At 38.8% G+C, this 21,182-nt stretch overlaps 1 protein-coding gene across 3 annotated transcripts in view; it reads right to left on the bottom strand.

Annotated features, from left to right (window-relative positions):
* The window catches only part of AGTR1 (angiotensin II receptor type 1), a 47,565-nt gene extending 29,249 nt beyond the window's left edge, over positions 1–18,316 (bottom strand). Inside the window, exons 1-3 of one of the 3 annotated variants that reach the window (XM_025448946.3) lie at positions 18,030–18,315; positions 12,490–12,580; positions 8,705–8,789 (exon numbers count right to left, since the gene is read on the bottom strand). The gene's annotated coding sequence lies outside the window, so the exon portion shown is untranslated. Of the gene's footprint in view, positions 1–8,704; positions 8,790–12,489; positions 12,581–18,029 lie in introns of all 3 variants that reach the window. The other 2 variants (XM_025448945.3, XM_025448947.3) reach the window with 2 other exon arrangements.
* Between the last annotated feature and the right edge of the window lie 2,866 nt (positions 18,317–21,182).

Below are 21,182 nucleotides of genomic sequence, written 5' to 3'. Positions count from 1 at the left end.
GATCGTGCTTAAAATACTATTTTCAAACCTTTCATTACTCCAGCCCTAGCAATTGAGGAAAGTTTGTTTTCCCTAAAATGCTGTATAGTAAGTATCTCCTTTCAGGAGGGAAAACTGTGGGAGAGGGATTGGAAGGAAGCTGTGACTAACTAGCTTTTTATTAGGGACCGAATACTGATTAAATTACAGGCATTATTTTAACTCAACTTGTCTTCCCAATACTACTGGGAGTTAGAATTAGAATTGCTGTATTTTGCAATGAGCACTGAGGAGAACAAAGACCGGCTACTGACATACAACTAAAAAGGTTTTTCTCAGAGAAGGACTAGACTTGGCAGTTTGGCCTTTATGCAGCAATTTCCAAGGACACGTTGGAGTTACAAAAAGAGGTACATGCTTTCTGAAATCAGAGGCACTCACCTGGACAGAAGTCCACATCAGTTCAAACTGACTTTCATGTTTTTGTGTGAGAAAAGGAAAACCTCTCATTTAAAGTTATGTGTTGTATATTCTCAAAATGTCTAGTTCCTTGTCGGGCTGATTTTCTGGGATGTCATTGACATATGGGGTAATGGGAAACAAATTTCTGTATAGTTATCAATAAATAACTATTTGTACTATTAACTAGGCTTAGGACCTGGAATTATACCAGAAGAAGTTCTTTTGGGTCATATTTCAGTTTAGAGAGCCAGCCACACATTGGCAGTTAAGGACTGAACCCCTATGTCTGTCAACTCAGCACAACCCCATTTTCAGGAATCTCCCTATATCACGACCACTTTGGAAATCAAATCATCATATCCACTTCTGAGCACATACCCTAAAAACTCTCCACATGTGTGCAAGAAATGTACAAAAACATTTACTGTAGCATTGTTAGCCAGCCATTGAGTATTGCTTTTCTAGAATAAAGGAAGTTGCATTTTTTTTTTTCTCATTCTGTTCATGATCACTTCTCATTTATTACTCTTAGGGAAGTCTCTAATGGAGGCCTGTAGGGCAGCTGGCCCATTTCGGGGGAAGCATGACATCACAGATGCTTGTCTCTTCCTTGGCCCCATCTGCTAGAAATAGTAACTAAGTCCTTTACCTATGCTGGTAGGAGAGGAGCTGTAGAAAATCAAATTAGCAGGAGAGAAACTATTAGTCTTCATTTTCTTGTTTCCAACCTGCAAATACAGATTGTTAAATACACTTGTTCCCCAATCCTCATTAGGAAATCTTGAAGAATAGCAGGACAGGAAAAAAGCATGGGGATTATGAGAAAACAACAGTACTAAAATATAATGCAAAGTCAGGACTGTTCCTTCTCTTCAGACTATCTTATATTTGTAGAGTTGGTTGAATTTGAAATTTTTCATTAAATAATTTCATTCCTAGTTGTATGTGGATGAATGCCACATTACAATTCCAAATGTATCTTTTTATTTAGAATTTTCTTTTTGGGGATCCCTGGGTGGCTCAGCGGTTTGGCGCCTGCCTTTGGCCCAGGGTACGATCCTGGAGTTCTGGGATCGAGTCCCGCGTCGGGTTCCCGGCATGGAGCCTGCTTCTCCCTCTGCCTGTGTCTCTGCCTCTCTCTCTCTCTCTCTCTATGTCTATCATAAATAAGTAAATAAATCTTTAAAAAAATAAAAAATTAAAAAAATAATTTTCTTTTTGTTGGACTTGTAGATGAAATAATTGAAATGGGATAATCAATATATGAAATCATTTTACATATGGCGGTATCCCTGGGATGGTATCCCCTTGTTAAGTTCACTGGTGTTAAGTTCCTTGGTATATCTGTCTAAGGAGGCAAAGCTTTCACTAAAAATAATCCAATGGCAATGTCGTGTACCTGCAACTCTTTATTACTTGAGGAGTTTCACTTTCAGACCCAGAGACAAGGGATTAAGGCCAGTGATAGGCAAAGTGTTTTTAGAGTATACTGAAGGCCCCAAAGAAATCAGTTGGGTGTCCAGGAGGAACTGACATCAAACATACGTTTTTAATATTTAGAGTTCAAATTATAGCCACAGAACCAACCATTGGGGATTGAATCATAGATCTGACTTCTTTTTGAAAAATTCAATTTTGGAAACATTTCACTACATTTTAAAGCAGTGTAAGTCTTTAAATCATTTAGGTTTAAAATATGTCTCTTCTAGCATCCATTCTTAATGCCCCTGTTTCTTTTTTTTTTTTTTAATTTTTATTTATTTATGATAGTCACACACACACAGAGAGAGAGAGGCAGAGACACAGGCAGAGGGAGAAGCAGGCTCCATGCAGGGAGCCCGATGTGGGATTCGATCCCGGGTCTCCAGGATCGCACCCTGGGCCAAAGGCAGGCACTAAACCGCTGCGCCACCCAGGGATCCCTAATGCCCCCAGTTTCTAACTATTAGTTCTGGTATCCTTCAGTAACTTGATCTCTCTTTTGTCATACATTCTTCTTTTGTGGTTTCTAAGGATATTGGCCTATTTGCTGTGCCTTGAATTTGCTGGCTCAGTACCGCCTATGGTCTTTGCTTTTGCCTAGAGAAATCCTTCCCCAGATGTCCACAGAGTTTCTTCCTTCTTACGAAGGAGGCTTTCTGTAAACACCCTTTTATTTTTATTATTTTTAAAATAGATTTTATTTACTTATTCATGAGAGACATAGAGAGAGAGAGGCAGAGACACAGGCAGAAGGAGAAGCAGGCTCCACGCAGGGATCCCGGGTCTCCAGGATCACGCGCTGGGCTGAAGGTGGCCACCCTGGCTTCCTCTAAACACCCTTTTAAAACTGCACTGCCTCATCTCATTTCTATTTCCATTCTCCATGTCATGGAACATATTGTATCTTCTACTTGATGGTTTTTCTGTCTATATGCACTAGATTATAAGTTATATGCAGCCAGGGGTTTTTGTCTGCTGCTCATACTTTGTTTTCAGGACTGAGAATAGTGACTGGCGTGTAGGTATCTGACAAAAATACTCATTAAATGAATTACAGCAGAATCTGTTGCAAACTACAACCCTTCATAGGAATAACTTGTATTTAATATAATTCTCATTCAGAAGGATTCTTACTGTCATGACATTTTATTTGATATTTTTATTTTAGAGTCTGAGGAAGAAACTTCAGAATTAACCAATACCCACTTAGTAATAAACTTCTAGATCACAATAGTTTTAAACTGAAATATCATCAGGATTTGAGCAGTTAAATAAATATGTGAAACACCCTATGTAAAATGTAGGTAATGATGAGGTCTGTGATACATAGGGGAGTTTATATACTGCCCTATTATAAGGCATTTGGATTTGAAAAAGAAATTTAAAACATAGCACTGTCTGAAGAAAACGTGTCTACCTGTGGTTTCAAAGGCCCATTTCAGCACTCAGCATGTGGCTGACAGGACCATGAAGACATTTTGCAAATCACATTGTTTTTTCTACTTCTTTTTACCTATGTACTCAGGTCTGGATATGTGTCTGACTCCACGTCAGGACAGGAATACTCAACTGATCAAATCTAATTACATTTGCTTCCCAGCTAAATTGTATATCACCTTCCCCTCTTGTGAGAGATATGGCCCCTCTTGGGTCCTCAGCATCTGATTATTGCAAACCTAATTGATTTGCGACATTTCATTAATAAAGTTAACTAAAACTAATTATACATATTGAATAAAAGTTTCCTGTGAAATGAATTATTCTATTTAGCTTAAGGGTTCTTAATTGTTAGAATGAATTGCTGAGGAGGATTTCAGAATTACTTTCTCTTGGGATATATATATATATATATATATATATATATATATACATACACTCAACCAATATGGGTTGATGGATAGTGACACCATAGAAACTAAATGCAGAAAAAAATTGATTAAATATGAAAATTAAAGATGTCAAGCATCTTCCTAAGAAGATAAAAATCATAAAATAGGTTACATAGATCTCTTCATTTTAAGATATTAAATTAGGTCTGTTAAATCTGTCATATTAAGGTAGCTAAAATAGAAATTTTAATATATTGACATTTATTGTTTTATTCATAGTATGAATTTTCCTTTATTTAATTGGAACATATTCTATTTCTTACTCTTTAATTCAGATGGTATGTTCTACGTCATCCATCTAATTAAATCTAAATTCTAGCAGAAATCCAGGGGGAGCCTACTACTACTTCAATTGTCCCACCAAGCTGATGTGTTCTGGGCAAGAGTTCTCACAAATCAGGCCGTTTCCAAAGCTCCTTATTTGTTCCGTTGTGTATAAATAAACATGTTCTATATAAAACAAAGACTAGCATTTATTAGTGGCTTAGAGTTGAATAAAATATGGCTGACCTATTAGTATTACATATATCACTGTTGTCATTGGTGACTCAAATTTACATTGCTTTCACATTGTCAAAGCAGTTTGGACTTCTTGCTTTACACTGTTAAGGCAATTGTTTTCATCAGGCTCTGTACACCGACCATCCTAGAGGGACCAGAAGTAATGAAATACCTAATCTGTTCTTCCTCTTTGACTTGGGAACATCACTGAGGAGCCAAGTTTCAAGGTCTATGTTAAGAGACAGCCTTTACCCACTGCCTGGTTTTATCTACTGCAGCTCTGTTTGCTTTCTATGGTGACCTATGTTGTGTGTAGAAATATTTTGGCCTTGCCTGGATGAGAGGAGGAGGAAAGCTGCTCCTGACTGGATTTTGGACTCGCAGTATGACATTGTTTCTGTTGTCCCAGGGCTCCACAGCATTTGTTTAAGTTCTGGAAAGGTGCCCAAGACCTAGTTCCAGGTAATTGGTTACCTTCCACAAGGTCTGTGCTGTGTTATTACGTTTCTAAGCTATCCTACACCTTTCTGGAATTTAAAAAATGATTCCGATACATCTAAGTCTTCCTAAAAGTCTTAAAAGGAACGACTAGTTGGGATCCCTGGGTAGCTCAATGGTTTAGTGCCTGCCTTCGGCCCAAGGACATGATCCTGGAGACCCGGGATCGAGTCCCACATCAGGCTCCCTGCATGGAGCCTGCTTCTCCCTCTGCCTCTGCCTCTCTCTCTCTCTCTCTCTCTCTCTCTGTCTCATGAATAAATAAAATATTTTTAAAAAAGGAATGACTAGTTGAACGGGAAGGATGACAATATTTTTAGTACTAGTCAAAAGTTCTCCCTGCCAGCAAAACAGTCTCCACATTTTGATGCTAATTCTCTGAGCTCTTTTAATTATTAAAAATATTAACAGTAACCTAAATTTGAGTCTCCTATACAGTCAGTTATGAGCTAAGCATATCTAGCTCTATTTTCAAGCCTAGGAACAGTGTTTCTATAGATATACTGTGGATAATGGCTTAATTGAAGGTAAACTTGTTACTCTAAAAAGAAAGTTATAATATATATGTTAGTATTATACTATAATATTAGTATTATTAGTAATTATATATATAAAAAAAATTGAAAGAACAACCACTCAAATGAGTACCCTTTACTTTGCTTTTTTTCCATTGGTAAGATTCAAGGATTTATACTTGATAATTCTAAACTGGGTACAAACTTCTATTATATATGCTTTTATCGAAAAATAACGCTATTACATGTGTAAGGGGAATATAGGCTAGATATGTATATGCTTTTCTCATAGTTAGTTATATAGCTGTTTCAAACCCTTGATGCTTCAATGACTCAAAGACAAGTTTGTTTTTAATTTTTTGCCTGTGTAACACACAACCATTAGTCCAGGAACCAAATGGATTTGAACTACTAGGTATAAGTGACTAGAAAGTAATGGAGACTGACATTTTAATAATGGGATCATATTAGTAGAAAAATGATGACTAAGAACTTTAAGAATATACTATATAACATGTAGTGATTACATTAATTAAAAATTGAAAAACTACTGTTCTCTGTGATACATATAATTTGGAAACAAAACCAGAGACTTCTAGCACCTTGTACATTTCTATAAAAACAGAAAAAAAAAAGAAATAAGTCATCTAATACTTATTTTGCTTGGCTCTCCAATTTCTGAAAAAACATTAAGTCATCTGTACTTACGTCAATACAACTGAGACCTATCTATCACTGCAGAAAAAAAAAAAAAAACCTCACGGAATATAAAGAATAAAAAAAAATGTAGGTTTTTAGAAATGACCTATATCTTTTCTAGTTTTGTTTACTTGGAGATAAACAAAACACTGCCCTTTCAGGTTCTGAGTATAACACCTAGCTTCATGACTCCATAGGGATTCATGCCTAGTAGAGGGCTAGACCATAGGGGGACTAAGAGGTGCCTTGTCTCCAAGATGTCAGTGGATTGGAGATGTCAGTGATGCAGGTAAAAAAAAACCCAACAGCTATATATTAGTTCAATATAATTGCATGTACCTCTTCTCACGATTTTTAAGAAAACGAGAACCTCTAACTTTAGAAGAGACATAAGATACTTAATTCCATGTATTTTTAATATGCAAATAAATAGGAAAAAGACAAAAGCACTGTGAGAACTATATACTAGATATCCTACAACTGAAAAAAATTGGAATTTAAAAAATACTTTAACATTTCCAAATAAGTTTAAAAGAGCAAAAAAAATTCCTTCCAAATAACAATGGAATTCCACTACAATTATTAGTAAGTTACTAATAGCAATAGTATCATAGAACTTTCTATGGTGATAGAAATGTTGTAAAGCTTTGCTGTCCAGCAGTGTAGCCACTAATTACATGTATCTATTGGAATACTTGAAATGTGGCTAGTATAACTGAGGAACTGAATTTTTAATTTCATTTAGAGTTAATTTATATTTACATTTGAATAGCCACACATGGCACATGACTACCACACCAGACAGTGCAAGGCTACAGATTTTAAGCCACTGAATATAGTCTTTATTTATTCTTCTAAATGTCCTGGTTTTCCTCATTTGTCATAAATAGATTCCACCTTAAATTCCTCTGGTCCTATAAAACAAGCTCTGAAATGCTGTTTACACATTACTGGTTTAAATCAATAAGAGATCAGAGTTCTTTAGTTGTTAAGTTGGTAAAATGGACTCTCTAATGTTCAGAAGGTCTGAACACACCTTTTGTATTTCAGTAAGTGCCCATGGTTTGGGATGGGGCCTTGGAGATTATTTTACAAGAGACCAAAAGCAAAGTTGCTAGTTAGTAGCAGAATTGGTATAGCATCAGTTCTTTACCAACCAAAAGATAACTTCTTCGAATTAAGCGTGTTTTGCGTATTCATCTGCAACTTAATGGTTTGAAAAGGCTTAAGATTTTATAGTGTTCTTTTTTTCAGTTTTGTTATTTGTAAGCAAAACATACTATTCTGAAAGTCTTGCTACAAATGTGTGAATGTTAGAAATTGAGGGCTTCTAAAACAAGGAAGAGAGGATGTTCATAAAATTATTTCCATCAGGAACCTCCCTGGATTACTGCCTTGCTTCTTCTATTATAAGGGTGATGGGGAATTATGGACAAAGAGTTCCTTCTGTTCAGTTCTCTTAGGATGTAAAATAAAGCTTCCTATTAAGAACATATATTTCAATGTACTTTTTCTAGGGCTGGATTTTTGCTGAAAACATGTACAGCCCAGCTTTCTAAGCTTAACGACACCTCAAAAAAACAAGAACACCCCCCAACCTAAAGATTTCCAGTAACAAAACTCTGTAGAATGTTACTGTTTTTTGTCTCCAAGATTAAAGCAATCTTAAACGGTTTCCTAACACCACCATGGAGTGCCTTACAGCAACTATTTCCTATTTGCCAATGACTCAAAGAATAAAGTCACCTCTAACATTTGTCTACCCAGTTACCACCTATCCTATCTTTCTTTTGCTTTGATAAAATATAATCACAAAATATTCAGAAGGGGACAAGCTACTCTTTTTATTCTCCCTGGAGGGACCAGGGAGTGTCTCCCTTGTTAATTCAGGAGGTTAAGGGCTTGTTCCTTGAGCTGAGTTTTTGTCAGGATCAAAAAAAAAAAAAAAAAAAAAAAACCTTTTGATCTGGAAAACCCAGGAATTTTATGAAAAATATCAGGCAGGGCCATGTGATAGGAAATGGATGGACAGAGAAGTCCCTGATTACCAACACTGCCCTTTCAGGTTCTGAGTATAACACCTAGCTTCATGACTCCATAGGGATTCATGCCTAGTAGAGGACTAGACCATAGGGGGACTAAAATTGGACTATGTCTCCAATTCCACATAGCCTTTTTACCTGTATCTTACTGTAGCAAGAGAAACTTTTATAAGAATGAGACTCAGAGACATCTGTATTTTCTGAAGGTGAACAGGTCAAGTTTCAAGGTTTATGGTCTTTGGACACATGTTTCTGGAAGTGATTGCTTCATAGAGCTCAAATCCCCCATTGGGTGGCTGAGGAGAGGACAGTCATTTCCTCCCTGGTTCTCTTAAAGCCCTAGTTTGAAGAACAATCCACCCATGGAAATCCTTGCCAAGGGGTTACAAATCTCTCACATGGTTTATATCAATACAGGAATATCATGATAATTCTAACATTGTTGACATTTAAAATTACATAAGTAAATATGTTCTTAAGGTGCATATAAGGGATAAGACTGGATTACATTCTTTTCTGCTTCCTGTTTCTGTCACTAAAGAATAGTGTGTATATGGCTTCTTGTGCTACCTCCACTGTTGACACATTAGAGAAAAACCACTGACAGATACAGTGCTATAGGTGTAAGACATTTTACCTGGATGCAGAACTTGTGGGATGGCTTTTGCGTCTTATTCAGATGAGAACTCAGACATTTTCGACCAATTTATCATATATTAAATCTGGAAAGAAAAAGATTAATGTGATTCACTAAATAAGGTCAGATTTTCATTTTTAATTGACAAAGTAACTATTAACACTATATCTTAAATGTATTTTTAAAGGGAATGAAATCATCTGGTCCCTATCAAGGATATATTTGTCCTTATGTAGAGTTAGGCTGTGCTAAGTGGCAGTCTGTCATGGAATTTCATCCTCTTCCTGGTTATAGTCAGCATCTTTCCCCATTCCCTTGTAGATACGCACTAGAGGAGAAAAAACAATGTTTTCGGGTAAAATAGTGCAATGTTATTTAAGATACTTCTGTAGACGTAACTACTAATATAAGAAATAAAATAGATTAGATACTTGTGAATCTACAGTTAAACTTTGATAAATGATTCTTTTTAATACAAACCTATATAAGTGTTATTGCACCAGAATTGAAAAAAATCTTTTTTTTTTTTAAGATTTTATTGGGAAAAAGAAAAGATTTTATTCGGCAGCCTAGGTGGCTCAGCAGTTTAGAGCTGCCTTCAGCACAGGGCGTGATCCTGGAGACCCAGGATCGAGTCCCACATCAGGCTCCTTGAGTGAAGGAGCTTGCTTCTTTTCTCTCTGCCTGTGTTTCTGCCTCTCTCTCTCCCTCCCTCCCTCTCTCTGTGTGTGTCTCTCATGAATAAATAAAGAAAATCTTAAAAAAAAGGAATTTATTTAATTATTTATTTATTTATTTATTTATGACACACAGAGAGAGGCAGAGAGACAGAAAGAAGGAGAAGCAGGCTCCTTGCAAGGACCTCAGTGCAGGACTTGATCCCCGGATCGGGATCACACCCTGAGCAGAAGGTAAATAGATGCTTAACCACCCAGGCATCCTGAAAAAAAAATCTTTTTAAAAGATCTTTTTTTCTGTATTTCTGTTTTTATTTTTCATTGTAGTGATACATGCTTGCGATATCAATGTCAAGCTATAAAAGAGTATAAAAATAAAAGTACATGTCTCCTAGCTTTCTGTAATGGTCTTTCAGATCCACTTCCTAGAGGTACTTACTACTAACAGTTTCATATGTATCCTTTTACGACTTTTAAAAAGGATACACATGCATACAAATGTATATATCCACATTTTTTTCATTTTACACATCATACTATTCTGTTCTTTGCTTTTTTTGGTTAAATTTAATATGGTTAGAGCTATTTATACTGTATCCATATATCTGCCTCATTTATTTTGATGACTATATAGTATTCCTTTTTTTAAGGTTTTATTTATTTATTTATGAGAGACACACAGAGAGAGGCAGAGACATAGGCAGAGGGAGAAGCAGGCTCCCTGCGGGGACCCCGATACAAGACTTGATTTCAGAACCCTGGATCATAGTCTGAGCCAAAGGCAGACCTCTACCACTGAGCTACTCAGGTGCTCCACTACACAGTATTTCATTCATTGCACTGACACATGATAATTTATTCAACTAGCCCCCTGTTAATGGGTTTTATGGTTTTATTTTTTCAGTTTCCCTTTTGGGCTGCTTGAGAATAGGCCTCAATGATCCTGTTTTTACATAGGCATTTCTAAACTATGTATCAGAAAAGTTTCAAAATGATTGTTGAAGTAAACTGTATAATCCACATTTTTGAGAGATACTTGAAAAATGTCCTCTATATAGGTTATACCAATTTATGATCCTAAAAATCTAGCTTATATCAAATCTCAAAATTTTTTTCAGTCTGATAAATGAAAAGTATATATTTGTCTTGATTTGCATTTCTTTAGTTATGAATGAGGGTGAGCTTTTTTGTTGTTGTTTTCTTATTTTTTGTAGTTATTCTACTAGTTTGCCTAGTAATGACCCTTTGCTCATTTTTCAACTGAGTTGTTCACTGTTTCTCATTTTAAAGAGCTCATGTTATATTAAGGAAACTGGCATTTACAATATAGAATATGGCAAATAGCTTTCCCAAGTTCCTGTTTATCTTCTGACTTTGTTTATGGGTCTTTTTCCTTTATGATCATTTTGATATTTTTATGTAGCCACATTAACCGATGTTTTTCATTATGGATTTGGGGGACATTTTTAAGAAAGAAATTTTGTAAAACTGAAGAGATTCAAGATGGCTATAGGTATAGTATAGGTTACTTTTTAAAACACAACGTATACCGACTTTACTATAACATTGTTATATGGAATGTTTTTGGCATTAGAAAAATCTCTTTTTATCCCAGTATTTCAGTGGTTTTGTTGTTATAGAAAAAGAAATTTCCCACAAGATTATTTCTCTTAGAAAAATACCACCATGGTATAAAACCTTGCGAACTCCTATAAAGCACTACTGTACCTTAGGGGGAAAAAACAAAAACAAAAACAGAGAAAAGGTTAGATTTGCCAGTATCATTCTCTACAGAGTGAGTAGCAGTTGTCTAAAGATCTGAAATCTAGAGTTAGTTGGAAGGAAAGTAATAGAAATTCTGAGACAAACTGAAAGTAAGGATTAAAAAAGTAATAGCGATTTTGAAAGCGCATACCAAAAAAGGGGGAAAGAAAAAAGTAACTTTTGATCTTAGCCTTGATCTTAATAACTCTCCAAAGCTTTTAAGATTGTTATATATTTTTCCTAGTCTTATCTGTTCTACAAAGATGCAGCTATTTAAAAAATATATCAGTGACTTTAATCACAAATCAGTACTAATATAACTATTTTCATTAGAACACCAATGACCCAAGTAAGGCCAAATGGCAACCTGACAAGAATCTATCAAACACACACACACACACACACACACACACACACACACACTGGATCACAGTCATGATTTATGTTTTAGGTATTGCTCTACTCACTTATGATTATCTTTCCTTGCCATTAAATATTATTAACTATGTAAAAATGACTATATAATGTCCCATCATATGGTTTAATCTAATAGGAACTCAAAGAAATAGATTTGTGTTTCTCTCAAAAATTTATTCTATTAAACTAGAAGATTAAATGCCAGAACATACTCAAGAAATCATTACGTAGGGATCACATCAGATTCTTTTCCATTCCTGATAAAGTGGCAGCAATTAACTGTGTGAAGGTGAAGGGCTGGGATCCATCATGGTACAATGTGTTTCATGTGAAGTGACATCATTTGAACAGAAAGATTACTAAAGCTGGGTTAATGGACATTCCTGTTCTAGTGGCATACTACACAGATTTAGAAGCATGTAGAATGCATTTGAATTGGATAATAAAAGGAGTTTGGGTCAAAAGTGATGATAAAAGTACAAATGTATGAAGTTTACCAGAAGAAATGCCTTGTTTTTCAATTTATTTCAGAAAAAAAACAGATGTAGATTCTTGTGCAGCCAGAGTCACAAATATTTGGGCTCAGTGAGACCGTCAGGACTGTAAAGGATCATAAGAGAATCACTGGCATTTTATCATTTATTAGCTCTAGGAAACTGCTGCTATGTGCAGTATATCTCCTGGGCACTACCGCCCTGCCAGGCCCCTACAACTTGGCATTATGGCAGCCCTGGGTTGACTGTGTCCTAAGCTGTAAGTTATAAATTAGATACTGTACTCTTAAGTGCTGCCCTAACTTCCAGATCTAAGCAGCTGGTGAAGTTCCATCTCCCAAGGATGTCCCTTTATCACTGGGAAAATTGTAGCTGCTAAGTCCTGTTGACACACCTCTCCTCTCAAACATCATCACAGGGAACCCAGACTCACCTCAGTCTTTTGACCAACATCAATGAGCCCTTGTCAGAACAACAGGCTTTTGGCCAGATCCAACTGACAGCTCTCAGAGAATCTACATGCACTAGAAGAAATTGTTCAGAGGTTCAGTCATTTGGAGAATCACTGGCTTTAAAATAAGCCACCATTTGCTTGCAGACTGGTTAGTAACTATGTTCATCTAGTTTTGTGAACCATGCTTGTAGATAAATGTTTATATTAAAGCTGAAAAGAGTGGTATATAATTTGAGTTGGAAGGTTGAATAGTTTATATAGGTAGGGAATTACTTAAAAGAAAAATTTCTCTTTATAGAATCAGAACACCAAAAGGTAAAAAGAGTAAATTTTAGTAAGTTATGAGAAAAAAATAGAGATATAAAACCTTAAGTTTTAAATAATGAGCTGTCATAGTTTTAGTATTTATTTTCCAACTAAAGGAATTTCTAGAATTCTTCATTATTGCACTTAAAGGTAAGGTGACAGGCAAATGCAACAACTGAAATGGAATAGATTACGTTTTTTCTATGAGAGAAACAGAACTTGATTTCAAATTATAATATACAATAAATTCTCAAATAAAAAGCAGGCAGCCTAATGTAGAGCAGACGGTGTGGGGTGTCAGCTAAAGAGCACAGGAATCAAAATTCCTGTTTATATCTTAACTCTATCATTTACCACATTGGCGTGAGTTATTAATCTCATTATGTCTCAGTATCCCTTACTTCTCCCATTATTACTCAGTATCCTAATCTATAAAATGAGGATAAAGCAGTGCCTATTTCATAGGGAAGTTGTGAGGCTTAAATAAAAACAATATTGAAGGCTGAACATTGTGTCTGATATATTGTCTGTGCTCAATAAATGTTAGCGTTAGGTAAAAATGCTAGTCTATTAAAAAGCCAATAAAATAACCTCTAGGTAATCATTCTGAACAAGGCCTAGGTGCTGTACACTTGGACTCCTCTAACTTCATTGTGCATCTGAATCACTTGAGGATTTTGTTAAAATGAAAATTCTTATCCAGTGGGTCTGGGTGGAGTTAGAAAGTCTGCATTTCTAACAAGCTTCTACATGATGCCCACGATGCTGGTCTTTGCCTCGACACTTGAGGTAATTGTGGATGGCTGCTCCCAATTTACAACACAGCGATTCTCAGTAGGGGAAATGGGAATAAGGAAAGTATAGACAATATATACAGATTTAGCATGCCTCCCAGGTGATTGTAATATGCTTGCCTTACCTTTTCCCTAATACTTAAAGAACTATTGATTTGCTATTTCAACTTTTATTCTGTTTCTCCTTTTCTTACTCTTTCCTCCACTTTCCCCTTGTCTTTACAGCTTTAGACTAAAAAACAGTACTAATAGTTCCCCCAGTTAGTAAAACATCAATTTCAAGTCATTTTATTGTGTGCAATAGGATTCTATACCCAAATGAGGTTAGAAAAATGGTTTCTCTTTAGTGTATCTCTTCTAAAATATAGGTATCTGAAAAATGTATTTTTGATTTTAATTTTCATGGAAAAAAACATTTTCCATGGTTTTAGCTGAAAACAACTAACAAGCAAGAAAGTGATTTGTGGAACATTTAGTAATAGAATACAAGGATGCATTAGATGTGGCACATATAGTATCAAAGGAGGTATACTCCCATAAGGAAGGGAAAGTTGGGGTGGTTATTATGGAATCAAACAATGTGACCACATTAGACATTCCACTTGGTCTGAAAAATAGGACAGAAGGAGGCTTGGTTTAAAATGGCTTCCCACTCCAGTGGCACTGAGATGATTGGAGAGACTCATATCCAAATATGTATTCAGCTTGACCAACATCTCTCTAGGGCAAAGACCATTTTTATACTTTAGTGTGTCCTTAAGGAGCTAATATCACTCAAACACATAGTATTCCTTTGTAAGTATCTTCTATTATTGCTGATACATTTCATACATGTAATTCTTTGTTTTCCAAGGTGGATAGAGCAAACTTGATTAATATTAATTGGTAAATATCTAAAGACAAGTACACAATCATGTATGTATTCTTCAGTATTCTTACTCTGAAGTTAATCGTTCAAAGTACTTAAATCCACTGATCTAAATAAGTTTTAACATCATTTGGTGAAGAATAAAGCAGCTTATACGCGTATAAAATGAATAAGAAATCACGTAAGACTTGACCCAAATTCTATGATTTTAAATTTTAGGGACATTTAGACTTAGGACTTAGAATATGAAGGCACAATGTGATTAGGAAAAACAAAGCATATCCATTTCTTCACCCATTTTATAAACTATTAAATTTTAAAAAATTAATTAAATGTGAGCCTAGCAACCCAATTTAAAATATTCTTAGATATAGGAAGGAAAGTATAATAATCACTGCAAATCTAGACATTTATTTCTATTTAAGACGTTCGGATGATGCATCTACTTAGGAGCCAGACAAATACGACAAAAACTCTTCTAAACTGGTCTGTAAGAATAATGTAAAATATAGTGGTCATACAATATTTATAGCATATAGTGACCTATGTTAGTAAAATATTTGAAAGATGATTTTAACATTCAAGGGAATTTTTTTCCTTGTGACCATCTGCTACAGAGAATCAAAACTCAGATAGCAAAACTTTCAATGTTAATGCACCTACTATTAAAATTCACTTGTCATTTCTATGACAGTTCTAGATATATACTTTATTTTCTATTTCAAATTGTCAAATGTGTCATTAAAATGACCACTGAATAATAAAACATTTGGCAAATGTATAGTTCATGTATAGCTTTTTAGTTTGTGTGTGTGTGTGTGTGTGTGTGTGTGTGTGTGGTGTTTGCTGTGATTTATTTTGCATGTATTTAAGAGCTTTAAAATGATAATGGTCATCATATGCCAAATCAGTTGAATATTACCTTAAGTCCCTATAGACCTCCTTGATTTAAGATATATTTTATATATTAAGCTGCTGAAAAGTTGAATTTTGGTAGCTAAAGTTCATATAATGAATAAAATAGAAAAATATAAAATGACAGCTAAATTCAGGCTGGAAATGGAACAAAACTTACTTTCGCTCATGGGAACTTTGATATACTATTTTAATAAGTAACTACATGACAAGGAACACAAACCAGGGAATCCAACGACTGTAGGCAGTTTGGAAGGGAAGGCATAGAACTATTTTGAAGAAAAATAATAGCATTTTTCAGTGGTGATGAATTTAAAAGGTGATTTGTCCAGTTTACTAGACAGCATGGGAGAAGAGCATTCCCAACCTGGCCTTGACTGCTCTGTCACAGTTTGTTGATCTGGCTCTATATTTGTTATTTGCCACAGTGTGTCTTTAAGACAGCTTTCTAATCTTTGAAACATTTGGATTTACTTCAAATATCTAAATAAAATTCTTAATTGGCTAGCTTACTTGGGACACTGGCACAGCCCAGTTATGGCCAAGCAGTCAGAGCACTAGGTAAACGAATGAGTGTGAGGCTAATGGATGGGAGCCTGCATCAGGCAGCCAAAACATGCACGTGTTATAGGACTTGGTCTAGGTCCCTGTAACAAATCTGAAAACAAAATACAGCAAATCTGTTATTTGCTTGAAAAGGATGTAGTGGCACAGATCAAACTATAGAAAACGTGCGTCGTGCATTTAAACTATTGGTGTTAGGCTTCCCTCAGCTAAGTATTTTACCTGGGCTTTGGTTAAGTAGCAGATTAACTTTTCTTCCACTATTTTCCCTCCTGTGTAGGGTAAATAATCAGTGATAGTCACAACAAAAGTAATAAGCAGCAGCAACAAACCAAAAAATGTGTATACACGTGTGCCCGTGTGCGTGCGTGCACACACACACACACATTCTTACCTCAAACTAGGGGAAAAAAAAAAGGAAACACAGTGTAAGAAACCTGAACAATCCATATTCTTTCCCTCTTGAACACTGAACTAGGGTTAAAGAGCGACAGGAAAGCTTTAAGCTCAGAACTCTTGGGACGGACAGCGTTGGCAAAGCAACGGTGACTCAAGACATTTTCTACATCTCAAGGAAGAGAAGTCTTCCTTTGGTGTCACTGGAGCCAGTGGAAGGAAACCAGTTTGCTTCTGAGTTGGACATTGGAGCATTTGATTCAGCTTATGGTCAAAGAAAGGAGATTTACCAGAAATGGAGGCTTCGTGATGGGCACAAAAAACAATGAAGTCAGAAATAAAAAGGGAGAGACAGAGTAGATGACAGACGTGACACTAATAATTGTGAAACTCTAACAAATGCTGAGAACTGGCACCGGGGGTACACTCCCTGAACCATGGAACCAGGTTTTGGGAACTGCCAGCTGTAATCTGGGTGTGTGTGTGTGTGTGTGTGGGGGGGTGTATGGACTTTTGGAACCAGCCTTGGAAACTTAATGATTTTCCAGAACAGATAATTTACCAGGGGGGTTATTTAGAGAGTGTTGAGGGTCCCACACATGGGCTAAAAGGGTAATTATTTTAGAGTACTATTTTTTAAGCAACTCACTAGGAAACAAAAGGAATCAAGGGATTTCATCACTCACTGGAGGGAACCTGATGGCCTGGGGCCTGAGGTTCAGAGCTGTGAAATACTCTGCTGAGAGTACAGGGCCATTTAAGGGGGTCTCTCGGTCGGGCTCCTGTGCTCCCCCCTGCACTGTCTGCGTGGGACGGGTTAGAAGGCAGAACAGCCTAAACAGAGATGATCCAGCGGGGCCTCTAGAGCTAGGGACGCTCCACAGCACACGGGGAAGCAGACGGTGCCGCAGAGAAAACGTACAAAACGGTCACAGCTTATGCTACAGGCAGTAAACGCCTGGGGACCCAGGCCACTCAGCCGGTATCTACCGAACGATGTTGGGGACAAGGCACCTTTAGGAGAAACGAGTTGCTCAACAAAGTCCTAAGACAGAGCAGTAGGGTCCCAGATTTCTCGCGTCCCTCCCTGTTACTTTTCTCTTGTCTGAATGACACTAGAAATAAATGTAGCCAAGTCCCAAATTTGATCCCGGGGGAACATGGGCACCCAGACTTCCACTGAGAAGAGGGGTTCTGAGGGCCAGTCGCAGCAGTCTGATGCCCCAGCAGGAAGCAGAGGAGGCAAAGCAGCCCCAGGTGGGTTCAAGAGCGGGGGTCTCTACTGGGTGCCCCAAAGCGGCGGGGCGGGAGAGGCCCTGGGAGAGACTTGCTGAGGTCTTGGGGAGAAGAAGGCTGGGGGGGGGGGGTGGCCGGGGAATGGGGTTCTAGGTAGGCGGTGGAGGAGAGCAGCCAACAGGAGCTGCTCTTAAAACCCCGCCTCCGTTCCAGAGGTGCCGGCCAGGGCCGTGGGGGTCGGGCCGTGGGGACGCCCAGGCTTGTGCCCTTGCGGGTCTGAGGAACCAGAGGGCCCCCGGGGGCAGCTGAGGGCGGGGGAGTGAGCTCCAGGTGGGGACCCAGTGCCGTTCCGAGGGCCCCCAGTCGGCCTGCAGCGGGCTCGGGGGGACACGAGCTGCCGGGGCCGCGGGGCGGGGGGGCGGGGGCGCCGGGAACTTCACCTGAGAAGCAGCACAACTTTTAAACGGACGCCCCGCAGGACTCACGCCGGCTTCGCCCTGGAGATGCGGCTAAAAGCCTCGGGAAGAAAGTTTTCCTGGTTGCATCCCGGTCCCGCGGAGTCCGCGCTTGTGGCTCCGAAGGGTCTGGTCGACTCGGAACGAGATCCGGGGGCCGCGCGGCGAACAGCCCCCGGTGGTCCCCGCAGCCCTGCGCCCCTCGCCTGGTGTGCGGGGTGGGGGTGCGGGTGCGGGTGCGGGTGCGGGTGCGGGTGGGTGCGGGGGCGTCTCCGCGGTGCCCGCAGCCGCCCAGCGCCCGCCCGCCGTCGGGTCCCCGCCCCCGCCCTCCGGGGCGCTCCCCGGGTCCTCGCGCTGCGCCCACCGGTACCGGCGGCCGCGGGCTCCGCTGCCAGGCGCTGCAGTCCTCGGCGACCCGGCAGCCCCGGGTTTATAGCGAGGGGCGGCGCCGCCCCGGAGGTGCCGCGGCCCAGGCCCCGCCGAGCATCCTCTCCCGGCCGCCCCGCCCCGCCCCCGGACCCGGCCTCCCGCCTCCCGCCTCCCGCCTCCAGACGCGGGCGCAGGCGGGGGATGCGCGCAGCATCCCCGGGCGCGGGGCGCGGGGCGCGGGGCTCCGGGGCTGCCCGCGGGGGTCGAGGCCGGGCGGGGACCAGGTGCGGGGGCGGGTGCGGGGGCGGGGCGCGCTCACGGCCCGGGGCTGCCCCCGGCGCTCGCCCGCGCTCGACTGGGAGAACTTTTTAAGGAGGAATGAGCCGACGTCTCCTTCCTGGAACTCCGGCTTTGGCCATCCTGTCGTGGATCACTGCATAGATGGATTTGAGGTTCAGGCGCTGAAAGGGTGGACATCTACGGCCTCCGCGTTGGGGCCGGCGCTCAGAGCTGCACGGCTAACCGGGAAACCAGCTAGGGGTGGAGGAAGGGGAGCGGGCGACTGCGGGGCACTTGGCGGGATGAGCACGGGGTGTTGTTCTGTATGTTGGCAAATGGAACACCGATAAAAAATAAATTTATTATTGAAAAAATAAAAGTAGAAAAAAAAATAGTGGGCAGCCCCGGTGGCTCAGCGGTTTAGCGCCGCCTTCAGCCCGGGGCGCGATCCTGGGGACCTGGGGTCGAGTCCCGCGTCGGGCTCCCTGCAGGGAGCCTGCCTCTCCAGCTGCCTGGGTCTCTGCCTCTCTCTCTCTGTCACTCATGAATAAATGAATAAAATCTTAAAAAAAAAATAGAAAAAGTTAACGAACAAAATATGACCACGTATTTAAGGAAGAATTAATAGAATTTCTTCATAAGCTATTCCAAAACGCAAAAGAGGATCACTTCCCTCATGCAGTGAGGCCACTATTGCCTGATACTAAAACCAGGTAAGACAGAACAAGAAAGGACAACTCAGATAAATATCTCTCAAGAATGTAGATAAAAATCCTTGACAGGTATTAACAGATTGAATCCAGTGACATATAAAAATGATTGTACACCATGATCGAGTGAGATTTATCACAGAAATGCAAGATTAGTTTACTCAAAATCAATGGATGCAACACATCCTATCAATATATTAAAGGACCAAAAAACCACAGGATCATCTCAATAAATCAGGAAAAGCATTTGACAAAACTCAACATCCTTTCATGATAAAAATTCCCAACAAACTAGGACTAGAAAGGAACGTAGTCAGTAAAACCCATCTATGAAAAGCTAACATCATACTTCATGGTGAGAGGCCAAATGTTTTTGCATCTAAGATTAAAACGAGAATGTTGTCTCTCCTCACTTCTATTCAGAATCGTGCTATAGGTTCTAGCCAGGGCAGCTGGGCAAGAAAAAGAAATAAACGTCATCTAGGTTGGAAAGGAAATAAAAGTATTTTTATGTGCAAATGACATGATCTTATATTTAGAAAATCCTAAGGAATCAATTAAGGGCTATTAGAGCTAATAAGCGAGGTCAGCAAGAAACAATCCAAAAATGAAATGAGGAAAAAATGCATTTACCATAGGTCAAAAAAATAAATACTTAGGAATAAATTTTGAAAAGTGTAGAACTTGTATTCTAAAACCATAAAACATTGAAAGAAATTAAATTAGACCTAAATAAATGGAATGACATTCTATGTTCATGGATTGGAAAACTTAATATTATGAAAATGGCAGTAATCTCCATATAACATATGGATTAACACAGTCTCCATCAGAATCCCAATAGGCTGTTTTTGGGGAAATAAACAAGATGATCCTAGAATTCAGGTAGAAGTGCAAGGGACGCAGAATATCCAGAACAATTCTGAAAAAAGAGCAAAGTTGGAGGACTTACATTCCTGATTTCAAAATTTACTGTGAAGCTGTAATAACTTCAACAGTGTTTTATTAGGTGTAAAGATTGGTATACAGATCAATGGGATAGAATTGGGTCCAGAAATTCTAGCATATTATGCTCACTTGATTTTTGATAAAGGTACCAAGACAATTCCAATGGGGATAATGGAAAATAGTCTTTTCAACTAATGTGACAACCAAATGCCAGAGTCTGTGAATGAAATTTGGAAATGTTTCTGTAATTATTATATGAAGTTCAGGAGAGCCTCATATTTTAAAATTGACTTAGTGCTATAAATCACTAACCACCATCATGTCTGTACTAAATTCCTCCTTGTTTTTAGAAATGATGATAGTTTTGAGGACCAGTCTTGAGTAGAGAGTCAGCTATTTTGGGTGAAACTTCTGGAAAGGGTAGGCTTTGCTCTTAGGGACATTGTATCATCAGAAACAAGCAGATGAGAAGGAAAAGTTTTCAAGAAATTAATGGCATCATTATTGTGGTGAATCAGCTGAGTAACGGTATGGTTTAAACACTTGGCTTTTCTGGATATAATAACACATTGATCCTATGCAAAAGGGTGAGCTAAGGATTTACGACTAGAGACAGGGATTTGAAACCCAGCTTCAAATATACACACACCCATATGCATAGAAAAAAATGGATGTACTTTAACAGTGGTTATTTGAAGGGCATACTTATGGATACCTTTAGATTATATTTGCTTTTTATATTTGTGTATATTACCCGAATTTTGTATAACAGTTACATCGGCATAGCAGGGTGAACTAGAAGGTAGGGAACTTAGCTCAGAAACTGTTTGGA

This window comes from Canis lupus, chromosome 23, assembly GCF_003254725.2.
Source record: "Canis lupus dingo isolate Sandy chromosome 23, ASM325472v2, whole genome shotgun sequence".
Lineage (NCBI taxonomy): Eukaryota > Metazoa > Chordata > Mammalia > Carnivora > Canidae > Canis > Canis lupus.
The sequence above is the reverse complement of the archived record's forward strand: the minus strand, read 5'-3'. Positions and strand labels throughout refer to the sequence as shown.